At 40.4% G+C, this 18,721-nt stretch overlaps 1 protein-coding gene and 1 long non-coding RNA gene across 5 annotated transcripts in view; one reads left to right on the top strand and one right to left on the bottom strand.

Moving 5' to 3' along the window:
• SSPN (sarcospan) overlaps positions 1 to 18,721 on the top strand; it is a 64,573-nt gene that overhangs the window by 30,447 nt on the left and 15,405 nt on the right. The window lies entirely within an intron of this gene.
• On the bottom strand, positions 1,942 to 18,647 carry LOC122464138. The gene is made up of 3 exons (XR_006288055.1): positions 18,560 to 18,647; positions 8,923 to 8,998; positions 1,942 to 2,318 (listed from the first exon to the last, which is right to left on the bottom strand). It is a non-coding gene; the product is annotated as an uncharacterized LOC122464138 (long non-coding RNA).

Genomic DNA, 18,721 nt, shown 5'->3' with positions numbered 1-18,721 from the left:
GAGATCACGCATATGGGCATGGGATGGAGTGTATCTTGCTCATAAAACAAATATGCTCCTATTCTGTAGCAGAAAGTGCATCTTTCTGGAACTCATTTATTAACACAGAAATGAGCAGCATTGCCTTTCTTGGCAGCACAGCAGAACGGAAAGAGGTGGTGTAAAATATCAATATATGCTTGTTTTAGTATCATCCCACTCAAGTGCTCTTTTCAAAGTCTTTGATTAGTGTTCAGATTCACCAGCTGTTTAAGAACTGTAAAATATATTATCAAGACCTTTTTAATGAAGTTAAAGACAGTGGGCTAAATTCACCCCTAGTGTAACTCCATCAGAATTACAGCAGGAATGAATTTGACCCCCTAGCTGTTGTTGAAATATGACAGAAAAATGAAGGAAAACTGCTAATGTGTTAAATAGATCCTGACTGATTTTTTGCTTTATTAGTGGTAAAGGTATTTTCAGTTAGGAACAGTGTGACAAAGTGCTTTAGTCCATTAGCATGAATGAAAGGGAACTTGTCTAGTGAAGCAACTAGAACAAAATGTTCCCAGTGAAAACCAAACCAGGCAAAACTAGTGTGGATTCAGGTTTCATTACAAATTCAAAACTTGGCCTCAGTTTGTTGTGATAAGACTCCACAAATCTGTTGAATAAACTTGGGCTGCTTTTGGTTCTGTGGCTACTGTGTCACCTCACCACCACCACGCTATAGGCAATCAGTGTGGACAGAATCTGGGACCCATAGCTCTGAAAGCACAGGCTTCTACCCCTGAGCAAAACCAGTAACGCCATGGATTAGTAGCAGTAGTAGGCTCTTATCTTCTGTGTGGACTAGCTGCTAGAGAGGCAATTGATACAATTAGCCACATCACACTAAAACTGTTTCAACATGAAACCAGGTGAAACTTAGCAATTTCAGCTGAGTTTCATTTGAAATACAAGGGTTGCTATTTAGAAACCAAAGGAAAAGTTCATGGGCAGAAACCACTGAGCTTAATGTAGTTCTAGGCACTATTGGGCTCTGTGCCCAGAGAGCAAAAGCGGAGTTACCAGTCTCCTGCTTCAGGCTCAATGACCTATTCCCTTTAAAAGCAGAATGTACCTGTTGTATCACTAGAGCAAGGTAAAATCAATTAAGATAAAACAGGAGATGGCTGAAACCTCTGTCCAGAGCTTGGCTTTAACTCAAGCTGAACCCCTTTTTATGCAATTTTGAAAATATTCAGATAAATGCCCTGCCATTGGAAGCAGGGCTTTCAAAGAGCTGTGGCGTTGAGCTAGGAGTGCTGAATCATTTGCTAGGTTCTGTCCTGATGTGCTATGTTACTTTAGGCAAGTCACTTTAGGACCAGATCCTCAAATGTATGTAGGCCCCTAACTCCTATTGAAATCAATAGGAATTAGGCATCTAAATACCTGTGAGTCCTAAGCCTTAACTTCTCTGTTTTCTCCTCTGTAAAATGGGAATAATAATGATTATCCATCTATCTTTTTGCTTTGATGAAAAAGCCCTACAGAAGCATTATGTATTCTTCTTCTTCTTCTTCTTGTTCATTTTCATTTCCTTGTGGCCTCTCCACACCCAGATGCCAGTCCGTACTAGAAGCACAAATAGTGAATTTCTCCATGAAAGTCTATTCTCACGGTATTTCCACCATAACCGGAAGTAGGACGTGTCAGAAATCTCACAAGCAAGCCTGTTCCCCTGAGACATTCAGATATTTCTCCAAACCTCATGGGGACTATCTTAAGTCAGGGGTGCTTATCAGAGCTGCCCAACAGGTTTTGAGGTGCCCCCATTTTAATTCTCTTTTAAAAACCTATTTTTTTTAATTATTTGGGTTTTTTAGGAGACTTGAAAATCCCAGATACCTAACTTCCTCCCAGACTATAGGTCTAGATGAATCTGTTTTTACATTTTATTGTGTTATGGTTAAATATTAAGATCTACTTTACCGTGGTCCATAAAAGAAAATAGAACTGCTCTTTTCAGCTTCTGGTCTGAAAAACCTGATCTGGCTTTTGTTTATAGTTCCGGTTAATCTGTTTGGACACAGGAGAATAGTCATTACCATTGTTTTTTATTTCTAGCTTGTTCAGGCTCTTGGAATCAAGTCTCCTCTCATTCACGCTGGTGTGAATCGGGACTGAATCCACTGGAGTAAATGGAGTTATGCCAGGGGAAAACTGGAGAAGGGTCAGGGCTGTTGAGATTCCCAGGCACACTTTCTCACGTGCAGCAGATCTCAAAGGAGCTGTAGTCTCATTAGTTCTCAAACCCTTGTATCAGCTGGCCGTGCCCATCTCCAGAGGCTCTAGAAGAGAGAGAAAACTGTGGAATTCACAAAAAAATAAAACCCCTTTTCAGGACACAGAAGAAACAATACGTGGGTTCTGCATTTAAAGCATAAAACCTGCTCCTCTTACTCACAACCATTTTTAAAGTGCTCAGCACTTTCAGTTGGGGAGAGATTCCCCCCCCCCCCCCGCCCCAAAAAGGGTTGAACTCCCATCTAGGCATTTCGATAAGGATCAGATTTTTAAAAAGCCCCCAGTGTCCTGCAGCTCCCATTGTGATACTTAATAGGAAATATTTTAAGAGCTCAGAACACGAGTTGATCTCTACTGAAAACCTGGCGACTTATTTTGGCCCCTGCGTGAGAGCTGAGCACTTCTTAAAGACTGGCTCTTAGGCATAAATTCCTTCCTTTCCTTCCCATCTCGGACCTCCAAGTCCACCCTCTCCTCCACCCTATTCTGTGAAAGTGAGGCCTATTCATCTTCAGCCTCTCAAACCCATATCCTCCTGCCCTTGCCTCTTTATTCTCTTTCATCTCCTCCCCTCCCTTATCTTTAACTTCTTTCTTTGCTCCGCCGACAAATGCACTCTTGTTGGTTGAAAATACTTACCATTGACAACACTCTTAAGCTGCTGCCCTTTCTCCCACATTCTTTTTTTTTTCTCCTTCAAGATGGTGGACCTTTGACCTTAAACTACCTAGACCAGTCGTTCTCAACCTTTTCCATGGTCTTGTTCCCCACCAGGACATTTCCTCCCACCCCCCCATCATCACAGAACTCTACCTCTTTCCCAGAATCGCCCTCATGTTTAGCAATATGGTGGCCATTGGCTTACTGATTCCTGTTCACAGCAGCCTGTGGAGGGTCTGGCTTCCATCCTCTGAGCGCTATTGATTTTAGGTTGAGAGCTAGTGGAGCAAGACTGATACAGGTTTTATGGTGCAAAAGCTAGACAGAGTTTTAATTGCAATGTTCTATGAATGTTATCAGTCCTCATTTATGTAGTGCCAGAAATGTATATGGCACTTTGTAAAACCTTCAGTAGAATGAGACATGCTTTTTGCCTCAGGCAGTTCACAGGAGAGACCAAACCAATAAAGACACAATGAAGCATGTGGCAAACAGTTCAGTAAAGGAGGGTGTAGAAAGATTTGGGGGGGGGGGGGCGCGAGGGGAAACAATTGAAGAATAGTTCCTGAAGGTAACTGCTTTTGAGGTAGGATTTTCAGGAAAGAGAGAGAGAAGGCACCTTAGGGAGAAGAATCAGAAGGCCATGCAAGTCAGTCCAGCCAATTATTGGGTTGGCTGAGGAGCTGGCCCCTAGTCCCATTTATGAAAAGGCTTTTAAAAAATATCTCCCAGCACTGCATATCCCAATAAGACTCTCATAATTGAGATATTTAATTGACATATTTCCAGTGGTTAAAGCAGGTGACTCTGACTTTGAACTTGGGGTTTTATTCCTGGCTCTGTGCTGATGCTTTCATTGGCCATTCATTGCCAAACTTAGCTGCCTAAATCAATATTTAAGCATCTAAATGGGTGTCCTGATTTGCAAAGGGGCTGAGCACCTGCTGGGCTCAATAGGAATTTAGGTGCTCTGCACCTCTGGAAATCAGGCCACAAACCCTTAATTTTTCTGTGTCTTCAGATTCTCAAAGCTCAATCCTCAGGTATTCCTGAGAGGAACATGACTCACCTTTGAGCTGGAGGACGTAGAGGTGGACGTAAAGCAGCACCTGTTCCTTGACCCTTTGTAAGGTCACTACACCACTCCAGCACCCATAGTTCCCAGTGAATGCCGTGCAGCTCTATGGTCAACTTGTGCTTTTGGTGTAGTGCAAAATTTCTTTACAAAGGAGATGAGGAACAGACCCTCGAGCTTCAAAATTGGTACAATGATACATATTGAATGCACAGGGGTGTTTTGTTGCTTAATTGTTGGTAAAGTGCTTTGAGATGCTTTTGAGAGTGCTTTGAGTGCTTTTGGGCAAAAGGGGTCATAAAAGTATAAAATATTATTGTACTGGAGTGTGCCAGTGAAAAGGACTTTACTATGCTATAAAGCAATGTAAATTACAAAATGGCCTTAAAATTGTCATATTGATTGGCTGAGGCTAGCTAGACAGGTGGTGGTAATTGTACTAGTATAGACTGGACAGGGCATACTGTAACTTAAACTGACCATATAAAGTGAATAATGTCCACCATTCCCTTTATTTAAGCTATTTATATCTAAATCATATTACATCCTTAACAGCTCCTACAGAAGGATCATTATCTGTACACAGTCTCACCAATATAAGAAGACAATACAAATTCATATGAACAAACCATAGTCCTCCCCTCCTGCCTTGATTTTTCCAGGCCACAACACAGGATCCTCCTCATTGCTATGTATGAGTCATATGCATTGGCTTCTCAGTGATGGGCCTTCCAAATTTCAGGCCTCAACTTTGTCCTCAGTTATTATCTTTTCTATGAGAAGTATGAGCAGCTTGAGCAGGAAATATTTGATCTTCTTCTATACTGATCTGGGGGATGATGGGTTTGGCCATTTAAATCCACGGAAACTTCTTCACTTCTCAAAGTGTGAGAGAAGAGAGATACTTTCTAGTCAGCTCTGGACCCATGCTGGGTTTGGGGGATGGGTTGGTTGTTGCTATGGACACCTATTCTAGCGGCAGTTATGGATGTGGCTTTCAGTCAGGTTTTACCTACTATACAACCTGGCTGGGTTTTTAACTTTCACGAGTTATTAGAGAAACTACTTTCAATCTTTCATAAAAGGTGACAGTTAAAACTGGCACAGTCAAGGCAGCTAATGGAAATCATAGCCATATAGGCATCTATTTTTTTTTAATACAGGCCATCTTTAATTGGTCATGATGAACATCAAAAATTGGAGTTGGGGGGCGGGGTTGCTTCAGATAAATACCCAGAAATTTGGCTGTTTAATTTAACCTTCTTCAAACTACCTGAACCTCTGGGCTGTGCAAAATGGGGTACATTTTGTGAAAGAGGAGCTTTTGGGTTTTCTAGTACTTGCTTATAGTCTGGTCTGGAACTACCACTAAATAAACTAAGGGCTGGGGGAAAGCCAACAGGTGCGGAGGAGCATGTGGTTCGGACGGCCCTTAGGGCCGTGGTTCTCAAAGCCAGTCCGCCGCTTGTTCAGGGAAAGCCCCTGGTGGGCCGGACAGGTTTGTTTACCTGTCCCGTCCGCAGGTTTGGTCAATCGCAGCTCCCACTGGTCGCAGTTCGCTGCTCCAGGCCAATGGGGGCTGCGGGAAGGGCGGCCAGCATGTCCCTTGGCCCGCGCCGCTGGAGCAGCGAACCGCGGCCAGTGGGAGCTGCGATCGGCCGAACCTGTGGACGTGGCAGGTAAACAAACTGGTCTGGCCCTCCAGAGGCTTTCCCTGAAAAAGTGGCGGACCGGCTTTGAGAACCACTGCCTTAGGGGAAGATCTATAAATGGAGATTCCCTATGTCCTAATAAGGAGGAGAGGATGTAAAATGATAAAATACAGGGAGGATCTGATGAGAAATAGTCAAATGAAAAAAGTCCCATTCAATTACATCAGGCAATAGGGGACAGCCAAAAAATGGCAAGTTTTTAAAATGCTTATATACCAATGCTAGAAGTCTAAACAATAAGATGGGTGAACTAGAGTGCCTAGTATTAAATGAGGATATTGATATAATAGGCATCACAGAAACCTGGTGGAATGAGGATAATCAATGGGACACAGTAATACCAGAGTACAAAATATATCGGAAGGACAGAACAGGTCGTGCTGGTGGGGGAGTGGCACTATATGTGAAAGAAAGCATAGAATCAAATGAAGTAAAAATCTTAAATGAACTAAATTGTACTGTAGAATCTCTATGGATAGTAATTCCATACTAGAAAAATAAGAATATAGCAGTAGGCTATATTACAGACCACCTGACCAGGATGGTGCTAGTGACTCTGAAATGCCCAGGGAGATTAGAGAGGCTATTAAAATAAAAAACTCAATAATAATGGGGGATTTCAACTATCCCCATATTGACTGGGTACAAATCACTTCAGGAAGAGATGTTGAGATAGTTTCTTGACATTTCTTTAAATGACTGCTTCTTGGAGCAGCTAGTCCTGGAACCCACAAGGGGGGAGGCAATTCTTGATTTTGTCCTAAGTGGAGCACAGGATCAGGTCCAAGAGGTGAATATAGCTGGACCGCTTGGTAATAGTGACAATATAATTATATTTAACATCCCTGTGGCGGGAAAAACTCCACAGCGGTCCAACGCTGTGGCATTTAATTTCAGAAAGGGAAACTACACAAAAATGAGGAGGTTAGTGAAACAGAAATTAAAAGGTACAGTGCCAAAAGTAAAATCCCTGCAAGCTGTGTGGAAACTTTTTAAAGACACCATAATAGAAGCTCAACTTAAACGTATACCCCAATTTAAAAAAACCTAGTAAGAGAACCAAAAAAGAGCCACCGTGGTTAAACAAAGTAAAAGAAGCAGTGAGAGGCAAAAAGGCATCCTTTAAAAAGTGGAAGATAAATCCTAATGAGGAAAATAGAAAAGAGCATAAACTCTGGCAAATGAAGTGTAAAAATATAATTAGAAGGACCAAAAAAGAATTTGAAGAACATCTAGCCAAAGACTCCAAAAGTAATATCAATTTTTTTTAAATATATCAGAAGCAGGAAGCCAGCTAGACAACCAGTGGGGCCACTGGACGATCAAGATGCTAAAGGAGCACTCAAAGACGTTTAGGCCATTGTGGAGAAACTAAATGAATTCTTTGCATGGGTCTTCACTGTTGAGGATCTGAGGGAGATTCCCAAACCTGAGCCATTCTTTTTGGGTGACAGATCTGAGGAACTGTCCCAAATTGAAGTGTCATTAGAGGAGGTTTTGGAACAAAATTGATAAACGAAACAGTAATAAGTCTACAGGACCTGATGGTATTCACCCAAGAGTTCTGAAGGAATTCAAATGTGAAATTGCAGGACTACTAACTGTCATCTGTAACCTATCATTTAAATCAGCTTCTGTACCAAATGACTGGAGGATAGCTAATGTGACACCAATTTTAAAAAAGGGGTCCACAGGTGACCTTGGCAACTACAGGCCAGTAAGCCTCACTTCAGAATCAGGAAAATTGGTTGAAACTGTCGTGAAGAACAAAATTGTCAGACGCATAGATGAACATAATTTGTTGGGAAATAGTCGACATGGTTTTTGTAAAGGGAAATCACGCCTCACCAATCTACTAGAATTCTTTGAGGGGGTCAACAAGCATGTGGACAAGGTAGATCCAGTGGATATAGTGTAGATTTTCAGAAAGCCTTTGACAAGGTCCCTCACCAAAGACTCTTAAGCAAAATAAGCAGTCATGGGATAAGAGGGAAGGTCCTCTCATGGATTGGTAACTGGTTAAAAGATAGGAAACAAAGGGTAGGAATAAATGGTCAGTTCTCAGAATGGAGAGAGGTAAATAGTGGTGTCCCCCAGGGATCTGTACTGGACCCAGTCCTATTTAACATATTCATAAATGATCTGGAAAAAGGGGTAAACAGTGAGGTGGCAAAATTTGCGGATGATAACTATCTTGTAGTTTTGTAAGTCCCAGGCAGACTGCAAAGAGCTACAAAAGGATCTCACAAAACTGGGTGACTGGGCAACAAAATGGCAGATGAAATTTAATGTTGATAAATGCAAAGTAATGCACATTGTATATGTATGGTTAGGATTATGTTTTCCAATGATGGGGTCTAAATTATCTGTTACCACTCAAGAAAAAGATCTTGGAGTCATCGTGGATAGTTCTCTGAAATCATCCACTCAATGTGCAGCGGCAGTCAAAAAAGCGAACAGAATGTTGGGAATCATCAAGAAAGGGATAGATAAGACAGAAAATATCATATTGCCCCTCTAAATCCATGGCACACCCACACCTTGAATACTGTGTGCAGATGTGATTGCTCCATCTCAAAAAAGATATATTGGAATTGGAAAAGGTTCAGAAAAGGGCAACAAAAATGATTAGGGGTATAGAATGGTTTCCGTATGAGGATAGATTAATAAAACTGGGACTTTCAGCTTGGAAAAGAGGCAACTAAGGGGGGGATATGATAGAGGTCTATAAAATCATGAGTGGTATAGAGAAAGTAAATAAGGAAGTGTGTTTTACTCCTTTTCATAATACAAGAACAAGGGGCCACCAAATGAAACTAATAGACAGCAGGTTTAAAACAAACACAAGAAAGTATTTTTTCACACAACTCACTGTCAACCTCTGGAACTCCTTGCCAAAGGCTGTTGTGAAGGCCAATACTATAACGGGGTTCAAAAGGGAGCTAGATCGGTCCATCAATGGCTATTAGCCAGGATGGGCAGGATTGGTGTCCCTAGCCTCTGTTTGCCAGAAGCTGGGATTGGATGACAGGGCATGGATCACTTGATGATAACCTGTCTGTTCATTCCCTTTGGGGCACCTGCCCTTGGCCACTGTCAGAGGACAGGATACTGGGGTTGTTGGACCTCTGGTCTGACCCAGTATGGCCGTTCTTAAGTGCTGTATTTCTTATAGCACAGTGATGGCCTGACAGTACTTACCATGCACTGGTATCTGAGTAACCACAGCATCTGCTTGATGGTAAATTGGAAATCGCTGCCAGTTTCAATACTAGAGCTGGGAGGGAAAGAAACAGTGGGAATTTTTTGTGAAAACGCTATCCTGTTTTAAAAATTAAAATGTAACAAAATTTTTGTCATAAAATTTGAATTGGTTTTGAGTATCTCTGCTCAGTATTTGTGTGGGGTAACTGAGTAAACAGTGACTTAGTGATGACCACTGTGTTTTGGCACTCCTGGTCCAGCTGGAACCTGGAAATGAAACAGAAAATTAAGCAATCTTTGCTAAATCACCAGAGTTTCTGATTTGGGTTTTGTTTGTGCAAAAATTTCAGTTAGGTTTTTCTTTTATTCACCCTGGTTCACCCATCCTTAGTATATACTTTGGCAATCCTAGGTATGCTTGCCACACATTCACAGATATGGTGCACGTGTATCATGCCACCACCTGTTTTGTTAAATTTTTACATGGTCCTTGAGTGAGCCCCCAATATGGTTAAAATTTATCACCTAGTGATTCAAGATAAATGTCTGCCCAACAAAGATAAATGTTGATTCAGTGTGAAAAGACTCCAGGCTGCCCCTCAAAACTAGCAGCCACAAAAGTCTTCTATAGCAACTCATATTTAAGTTTCTACAGAAGACTTTTGTGGTTGCTGGTTTTAATAGCTACATAATGTTGTGAGCCTATACAATTGACCGTGGAAATTTAATCTTAAATTGGGAGAAATAACCACCTCATTGCTGATTAACAGACCTAATACAACAAAGATAATTACAGAAAAGTGCTCTATAAATTTCAGTAACTTTTTCTCTAGGGTTTTTTTTTTTTTTTGGAACCATACTATAGAATTTAATAGAGAATTTATATGCCTGGCATAGGGACCTAGAGGATGGTTTAAAAAAACAAAACAAAACACTAGAGCTGTCAAATGATTTTAAAAAATTAATCACTATCAATTACTATTTTAATTGCACTGTTAAACAATAGAATACCATTTATTAAAATATGTTTTGGATGTTGTCTACATTTTCAAATTGATAATTACAACACAGTACAAAGCGTAGTGATTATTTTCTATTTTTGATTACAAATATTTGCACTGTAAAAAGGTAATAGTACTTTTTGATTCACCTTCATACAAGCACTGTAGTGCAATCTCTCTTTATTGTGAAAGTGCAATTTACAAATGTAGATTTGTTTTGTTACATAACTGCACTCAAAAACAAAATGTAAAACTTTAGTAACTACAAGTCCGGTCAGTCCTACTTCTTGTTTGTCTTAGCGATTGGCTGAACAAGTTTGTTTACATTTACGGGAGATAATGCTGCCCACTTCTTATTTACAATGTTACATGAACGTGAGAACAGGCGTTCGCATGGCACTGTTGTAGCCAGCGTCGCAAGATATTTATGTGCCAGATGTGCTAAACATTTGTATGCCCCTTCATGCTTCAACCACCATTCCACAGGACATACGTCCATGCTGATGACAGGTTCTGCTCAATAACAATCCAAAGCAGTGTGGATTGACACACATTCATTTTCATCATCTGAGTCAGATGCCACCAACAAAGTTGATTTTTTGGTGGTTTAGGTTCTGTAGTTTCTGAATCAAAGCGTTTGCTCTTCTAAGACTTCTGACAGCATGTTCCACACCTCGTCCCTCTGAGATTTTGGAAGGCACTTCAGATTCTTAAACCTTGGGTTGAGTGCTGTAGCTATCTTTAGAAATCTCATATTGGTACCTTCTTCGCATTTTGTCAAATCTCCAGTGAAAGTGTTCTTAAATCAAACAACATCCAAGACTGCCATGACATGAAGGTAAGTATCCCCTCTCTGATGGTGGCAAGTAACAGATGCTTCAAAGAAAGATGCCCTATCTAAGAGAGGTTTCAGAGTAGCAACCGTGTTAGTCTGTATTCGCAAAAGAAAAGGAGTACTTGTGGCACCTTAGAGACTAACGAAAGCTTATGCTCAAATAAATTTGTTAGTCTCTAAGGTGCCACAAGTATTCCTTTTCTATCTAAGATAGTGAGAGGTGACTTGTAGAGGGTGATTATGGAATAACTTGCTCATAAGGAAAGTTTCTTCCTAACTTCATCTATTAGTGGTTGGCTTATTCCCTGTAGCATGAGGGTTTATATTCCTCTTTAAAAAGGTGCATTCTATTTAATATAACTCTGGGTATTCTCATTATCCATAAAAATGTGTAATCCTCTTGGCCTCGGTGTTATCATCTGTCATTGGGTTCCACAGGTTACAAATGTGTTGCTTTTCACTGCTTATTCTTTTGATTACAAGGATTATTTTCTAAAATTCCTGCTAACTAGACCATATAATAGAGCAGATGAGTAAAATTAGTCACCTGCATAAGTGTTTCCAGATAGGTCTTGAGTTAGGGCCCAAGATGCTCATTTAAACCAGATTTTCATCTCTTTTCAGACATTTTCAGCTCTCCTGCTTCTCCCAACTCAGCACCATATGTTTTCCAAAATCTGTAGGAAATTCTTGGAAGGCAAATATACATCATTTGACTGAGAGGTCTACCTATTTTTAGGGCCACACTTGGGCTGAAATTGCAGCAACAACAAATCCTCATAGAATCATAGAATATCCGGGTTGGAAGGGACCTCAGGAGATCATCTAGTCCAACCCCCTGCTCAAAGCAGGACCAATCCCCAATTTTTGCCCCAGATCCCTCAATGGCCCCCTCAAGGATTGAACTCGCAACCCCGGGTTTAGCAGGCCAATGCTCAAACCACTGAGCTATCCAGAAAAAAGAGCAGATTAGAGCAATCCATGGTTTGGACAGCTGTAGGAATAAGGCAAACCATGTTCATATATCAGAGTGTGACAATAACTAATACTTCCCCCAATTTATATATATATATATATATATATATATATATATATATTACATCAACATCTTAATCATTACCAGACTGTATTCTGCTATCTATCCTCCATCTTTGTGTTGAGACCTTGTGTGATTAAAGTATGAGAAAGTTACAAGCAACTTAAAATAAAGTGTGATTGGATAGGGAGGGCATATCTGGTGGGCCTTACTTAAGAAAAACACTAGTGAGTTCCATGGCAATTTGGTCAAAATAAAATCCTCTGGATTTGGCCCCTACTGAATGAGTGGATTGTGTGTATTTATTATTATGCTTTTGGAGACCATATTTTTCTCACCCTTCGTTGCCATGGTTAGTTCAAGGAGTGTAATAGGTTTGAGGGAGGACAATTAGTCATGTAGAGCAGGAGGATGTTTTTGTGCTTCTGCTGCTGCCAGTCTGGCTATGCTTTTTGGAAAACAATCAACCTTTGTCCTTTGAAGACAGGTGTGGATGTTCAGCATGTGACTTTATTTTGGCAGTGAGAAATGAAGTTGGTGTTGCTGGCTTTTTGCTGCGGCAGATTGGAGGAAAGACTTTTTTCACTGCTTTCGTTCCACTTTTTAGATGACTAAGCTATGTAAAGAGTGGCATCTTGCATACTTTGCTAGAATCTACTCTGCATATGTAAAATGGGTATTTGTAGTTTGTCAGTCACGATAGTATTATCATCACTAAATATTTCTTTTGTGGTATTGTCTTAAGTTCCCAATCAGGGACAAGTTCTCCAGTGCTAGGCACAATGAAAAGACAGTTTCTGTCCCAAAGGTCTTACGAGCTATGGGCTATCCTGGAAAGGAATCATTGCAAATCTAGTCATAAGTAATTGTATTTAGGTACCAGTATAGGGCCTAGTTCTGTTCCCACTGAAATCAACAAGTTAATAACTTCAACGGCAACAGGATCTATCCCTGTTTTCAGAAAACAGACAATTTCTACCATTTTGATAGTGGTTTTTTTTAAAAACTGATTAAAAACAATTAAAATGGATCCATTTAGAAACCTGCTAGATGGAAAGAACGTTGACATTTTCCACAAACTTTTTTTTTAATTTTTCAACCAGCTCTAGTGAATTGTGTTTTCAGTGGTAGAGGATGTAGTAGCCAAAATTAAACCTGTAAGTTTTGTAAATACATCTGTATCACATCCAGGTATTTTTCTAGGCAGTACTTTTTGAAATTTAAACTCCTGTCGATTCTTTTCATGCAACTATCTGTTCAAAGAGGGGTGTATTAGCTTATATGGAAAATTATGAAACAGGAACTTGAAATAAACTCAGATTGAAATTTGTACAGGGTTGAAATGCTTATTCCTAGTTAGTCAGCTAATAAGATCAGCTCTTATAAACTCCTAAATACTATTCTATAACTCTTATGGAATCTGTTTTGTTTGTGTAACAAATGCATATTGATTGATAACCCAGTGTTAAGGCTAGTGCATCTTACATTTATATATTTAGTCAATAAGGCATGGGAAGTCTGTTTCATGCTAGGATATTGCAATGGCTATTGAACCTCAGAATGTCACATTTCCTTTATGCTATTTTATAATCAACATTGGCAGCATCCATAACACACATGCTAGAACATAGTCACTGAGGGAGTCTTTAAGAATATTTACCAAAAGATGTTTGTTCTATTGCACTTCATGGGCATAATTCAAAACTGATCTTTTAATAACACACAGAGAAACATGTAAACTGTTCTCTCTGACTGTTCTGTACTCAAGTTTGCTTCAAAGAGAGAGTCTACCTTTTCAAAAAACTTAAATGTAAACTAGATATTTGTTGTAATCCCCCAAAATCTAAGATTTCGGCAGGAGTTATTCTATTTACCAGTCAACATCAGGTGCTTGCCAGCTCCCTCTTCTTCAGATCTTTGGTTAACAAAAACAAAAAACACAATTAAGCCTTCTAAAATATCCTGTTCAAACCTTGCCTGAATCCTGACTTGATGTAATCCTTTATAAATGCCCATTAACTGTGCTCTCCAATTATCCTTTAGTATATTATTTAAATCCCAGAGGAATCCTACAAAGTGTATGCAGGATGGAAATTCTTTTGAATGATACTTCTTCATATTGAAAGATTTCTGAAGATGGGCCAGATCCTGCTGCTGTTCAAGTCAGTAGGTGTTTTGCCACTGACCTAATGGGATTTGGATGAGCTCCTATTTCTTTAGGACTTTTTTTACTGTAAAAGAATCCTAACTTATTAGATATCATGTTAAATAGAACCAGAGCCTGGTTCTGCTCTCAGTTGCACTAGTTTCAAACTGATGTAATCCTATTGGCTTGTACTGAGCTGTGCCAAATTTGCACTCTCTCATAAGTGAGCGCAAATCAGGACCATTGTGCCAAGAAAGTGTGTGTAAGGGGGGGGGGGGGTTTCCCCTGACAACCCTGTCAATGATTGCTGTCAGCAATAAAAAGAAAACAAATAAATTGGAGACAGTGTGCAAATCATAGGACCAGAACATAAATACACATGACATGGAAAGGAGTAAATAACACTGATGCTTTCTTTAGAAATGTTCTCAAGCAATACTACTTAACCATATCTTACAGAAATGACATGAAAGACAACTTTATGGGTAAATCTGTTATTGCACACAGGTTTTGGAGGGACACTGCTGTGTATTCAGAGATCCTGTCCTCCTAAAGGGAAACTGATGGACGAACAGTTGGTAGTATTTGTTTTCCCATTCAAGCATAAACAGGAATGTTTTTATTCAATACCATTTTACAAATTCTTGGATTTGTATTTTTTTTCTCAATTCAGATGGCCCCCTGCAGTGTTGGGAACCCAAATACAATAGCATTGTGATAGTGTGTGGGAAAACCAGGTTGTGAAACTACTAACAGAAGTCCGGCTCCGCAGCTGGTGTAGGCCAAGGGAGTTCCATTGACTTCGCTGGAGCGATGCCAATTTACATGAGCTGAGGATCTGGTCCAGAGGAAACAAAAACCTACCAGCCTAGTTTCACTGAGAAAGCAGAGAGAATTCCTCCCAAAACACACATAGGATTAAAGAGAAACAAGAACCTTAGAACCCAGCTGGGTTCCCATGATAGTCAATGCAGGTTTCCCCATTGATTTTAGTGTGGGGAGGAGGAATGGGCCCTCAGATTTTTAACATTCATCCATTTTTCATAATCCAGGGTGCTACTAGTAAGGCATGTACAGAATACTGCTCAGTACCTAGGTGAGGCAGGATTTAACACCTTTTAAAAAAAAAAACACACACACACACTTTAACTGGTCTCCTATAACTCACCAGAGTTAACCACATGTTCAGCCAACATGTTCTCAAAGGCATTAAACACCATGGTGCCCAGTGGTGCTTAAACATGTGCACATTAACTCATGTTGGCTATCATGTTTTAAGCCCCCCCCACAAAACACACACACCTTTCCCCCCCATAATCTAGACAGGGTCTATAACAATTCCTTCTGTCCACTCTCAGACTTGATCCCTTTTAAGGTCCTGGGCTTGTATACCATCCATGCTGCAGTCATACAGACCTGATGTAATAATCATCCAAGGGGCTCTGGCTGTCCCACTTCTTGCTCACCAGCGAGCTTGCCCCTCCCCCCATCATTTGTGATCAAAACAAACAAAAACAAAGAACTTGCAGTAGGCCCCACCAAACCAAATGAGACTTTGAATGAGAAGATTAAAGGAAGTCACAAGATGGGATCACAGATTCACATCTGACAAGTGCTAACCTAAGACGTGGGAATTTCATAAACATAGAACACTTCTAGTCAAAGGTTTCAGAATCAGATTTAACATTTATTTAGAAGTTACGAGAAAAACTTGATCAGTTGAAATCATTCCAATCTGTTGGGACCTGATCCAAAGCCCATGGAAGTCAATGGAAAGAATCCCATTTAGTTCAATAGACCTTGGGTCAGGCTCTTAAAAATATAATTACAGAAGATTTAGGTTCTCTAGAACTAAAAAGATGAATTACTACAATTGAGACCATACTGAGTGTGTGAGATGCTGCAGATATTACTTCTGGAGGACTTCTCTGTTTTTAATTTAACAATCAACAATGTTAATCTCATGGTTACTCGTGACCACTCAGTCTTCTGTGCTGAGGCACAAGATTGTGGGATTTGAATGTTGGCATGCCAAAGAATGCCATTGTATTCTTCCTGAGCACAGAGGTTAAAATGAACATCAGAGGTAGAAGGGTTAACTTTGGGACATCAAAACTCCAGTAAGGAGTACCAAGAACACAGGGCAGCAGGGAGTACATTTTTCATGGTGTGTTTAGCCAGTTAGGCAGCAGTAAAGCTTTTAAAAATGTCTTGTCTTATCTTTTCCCCTGCTTTCACTTACTGATATGATGAAGGTGTGAGTATTGTGTAATTCTCCCCCCTAATACGTATTTGTTCTATAGAGCAGTGTTTCTGAACCAGGGGTATGTGTACCCCTGGCGGCTCTCAGAGGTCTTCCAGGTGGTACATCAGCTCATTTATATATTTGCCTAGTTGGTTCTACAATAGGCGACAAAAAGCACAAGCGAAGTCAGTACAAACTAAAATTTCATACAGACAATGATTTGTTTACCCTGCTCTATATACTATACGCTGAAATGGAAGTATAATATTTCTATTCCAATTGGTTTATTTTACAATTATCTGGCAAAAATGAGGAAGCCAGCAATCTTTCAGTAATTTAAGTAAAATCAGCTGGGACACTTTGTATTTATGTGTCTAATTTTATAAGCAAGTGGTTTTGAGGTTAAGTGAAAATTGGGGATATGCAAGACAAATCAGACTCTTGAAAGGGGCACAGTAGTCTGGAAAGTCTGAGAGCCACTGCTATAGGTTCTATAGAGCACAAGCTGGAGGTCCATGGAGAGCTGGTCACATGGTTCTAGCTTTGGCTCCTGCAGGATTAGGGTTAGGTGAATTTTCTGGTGAGATGCTAAAGTGCTCTCATTGAAGTCACACTGATGTTGAGGATTTTAATCACCTCCACAGGAACGCTGAATAATTCTTAGGGCTGAGCCCACCCTGAAGAGCAAAAGAAGACAGTGTAATTAATTCCATTTAAAAAAAAATAAAGAACACTTGTTGCCCTAGATTCCGAGTTCGGAGTAGGGACTGTCCTTTGTAAGTGACTGAAAAGTGCCTAGCATGTAGTAAGTGCTACTGCAAATATAGAATACTGCTAATAAAGACTGTGACAGTACATAAATACAGGTTTCAGAGTAGCAGTCGTGTTAGTCTGTATTCGCAAAAAGAAAAGGAGTACTTGTGGCACCTTAGCGACTAACAAATTTATTTGAGCATAAGCTTTCATGAGCTACAGCTCACTTCATCGGATGCATTCAGTTGAAACTACAGTGGGGAGATTTCTATACACAGAGAACATGAAACAATGGGTGTTACCATACACACTGTAACAAGAGTGATCAGGTCAGATGAGCTATTACCAGCAGGAGAGCGGGGGTGGCGGGGGGGGGAGAAACCTTTTGTAGTGATAATCAAGGTGGGCCATTTCCAGCAGTTGACAAGAACGTCTGAGGAACAGTGTGTGTGTGTGTGGGGGGGGGGGGGAGTAAACATGGGGAAATAGTTTTACTTTGTGTAATGATCCATCCACTCCCCGTCTTTCTTCAAGCCTAAGTTAATTGTATCCAGTTTGCAAATTAATTCCAATTCAGCAGTCTCTCGTTGGAGTCTGTTTCTGAAGTTTTTTTTATTGAAGAATTGCTACTTTTAGGTCTGTAATTGAGTAACCAAAGAGATTGAAGTATTCTCCGACTGGTTTTTGAATGTTCTATTTCTTGATGTCTGATTTGTGTCCATTTAGTCTTTTACGTAGTCCAGTTTGGCCAATGTACATGGCAGAGGGGCATTGCTGGCACATGATGGCATATATCACACTGGTAGATGTGCAGGTGAACAAGCCTCTGATAGTGTGGCTGATGTGATTAGGCCCAACGATGGTGTCCCCTGAATCGATATGTGGGCACAGTTTGCAACGGGCTTTGTTGCAAGGATAGGTTCCTGGGTTAGTGCTTCTGTTGTGTGGTGTGTGGTTGCTGGTGAATATTTGCTTCAGGTTAGGGGGCTGTCTGTAAGCAAGGACTGGCCTGTCTCCCAAGATCTGTGAGAGTGATGGGTCATCTTTCAGGATAGGTTGTAGATCCTTGATTCGTTGGAGAGGTTTTAGTTGGGGGCTGAAGGTGATGGCTAGTGGTGTTCTGTTGTTTTCTTTGTTGGGCCTGTCCTGTAGTAGGTGACTTCTGGGTATTCTTCTGGCTTGTCAATCTGTTTCTTCACTTCAGCAGGTGGGTATTGTAAAAAAACCTGGAGACATCTTGTAACAAAGAGGATAGGTGGTATTTAGATTCATGATCCTATCCCTACAAGCCTGAAGCATCCTTTGAGAGATGACAGTGGTTACTTATGATATAAATAGAAACTCACCCTGGAGATCACTGATCAAATTCTACCCTCACATGGGGCTGATCAAAAGCCCACTAAAATCAGTTGGAATTGCACGTGGTCAAACACATCTCAGGATCTGGCCTGCAAATATTGTCCAAGATAACTAATTTTACCCTTTAAGTTTCTCCTGCATTGTTAGAAACCCAAACACAACAGCAATGGCTCATGCAGGAGAAACAGAAAATAAAATGGCATCACAGATCGGAGGGGAGGCTTAGAGGTTATTTACATGCAAAGCAGCACTGACTTACCAAAAGTTAGTTAAAGTGGCGCAAACTAAAGAATTGTTATGTTCAAGGTGGTTTTGAGGATGAGCTCTCACTCCCTAGGAAATGCCTCATGTGGCCAGCGTAGTATACTTGCCTCCTCATGGTGGAGATGTTCTTAATTGAAGACATGGGTTGAAAGGCTGG

The sequence above is a fragment of the Chelonia mydas genome, chromosome 1, assembly GCF_015237465.2.
Source record: "Chelonia mydas isolate rCheMyd1 chromosome 1, rCheMyd1.pri.v2, whole genome shotgun sequence".
NCBI lineage: Eukaryota > Metazoa > Chordata > Testudines > Cheloniidae > Chelonia > Chelonia mydas.
Note: the sequence above shows the minus strand (reverse complement) of the source record. Positions and strands in the feature narration are given on the sequence as shown.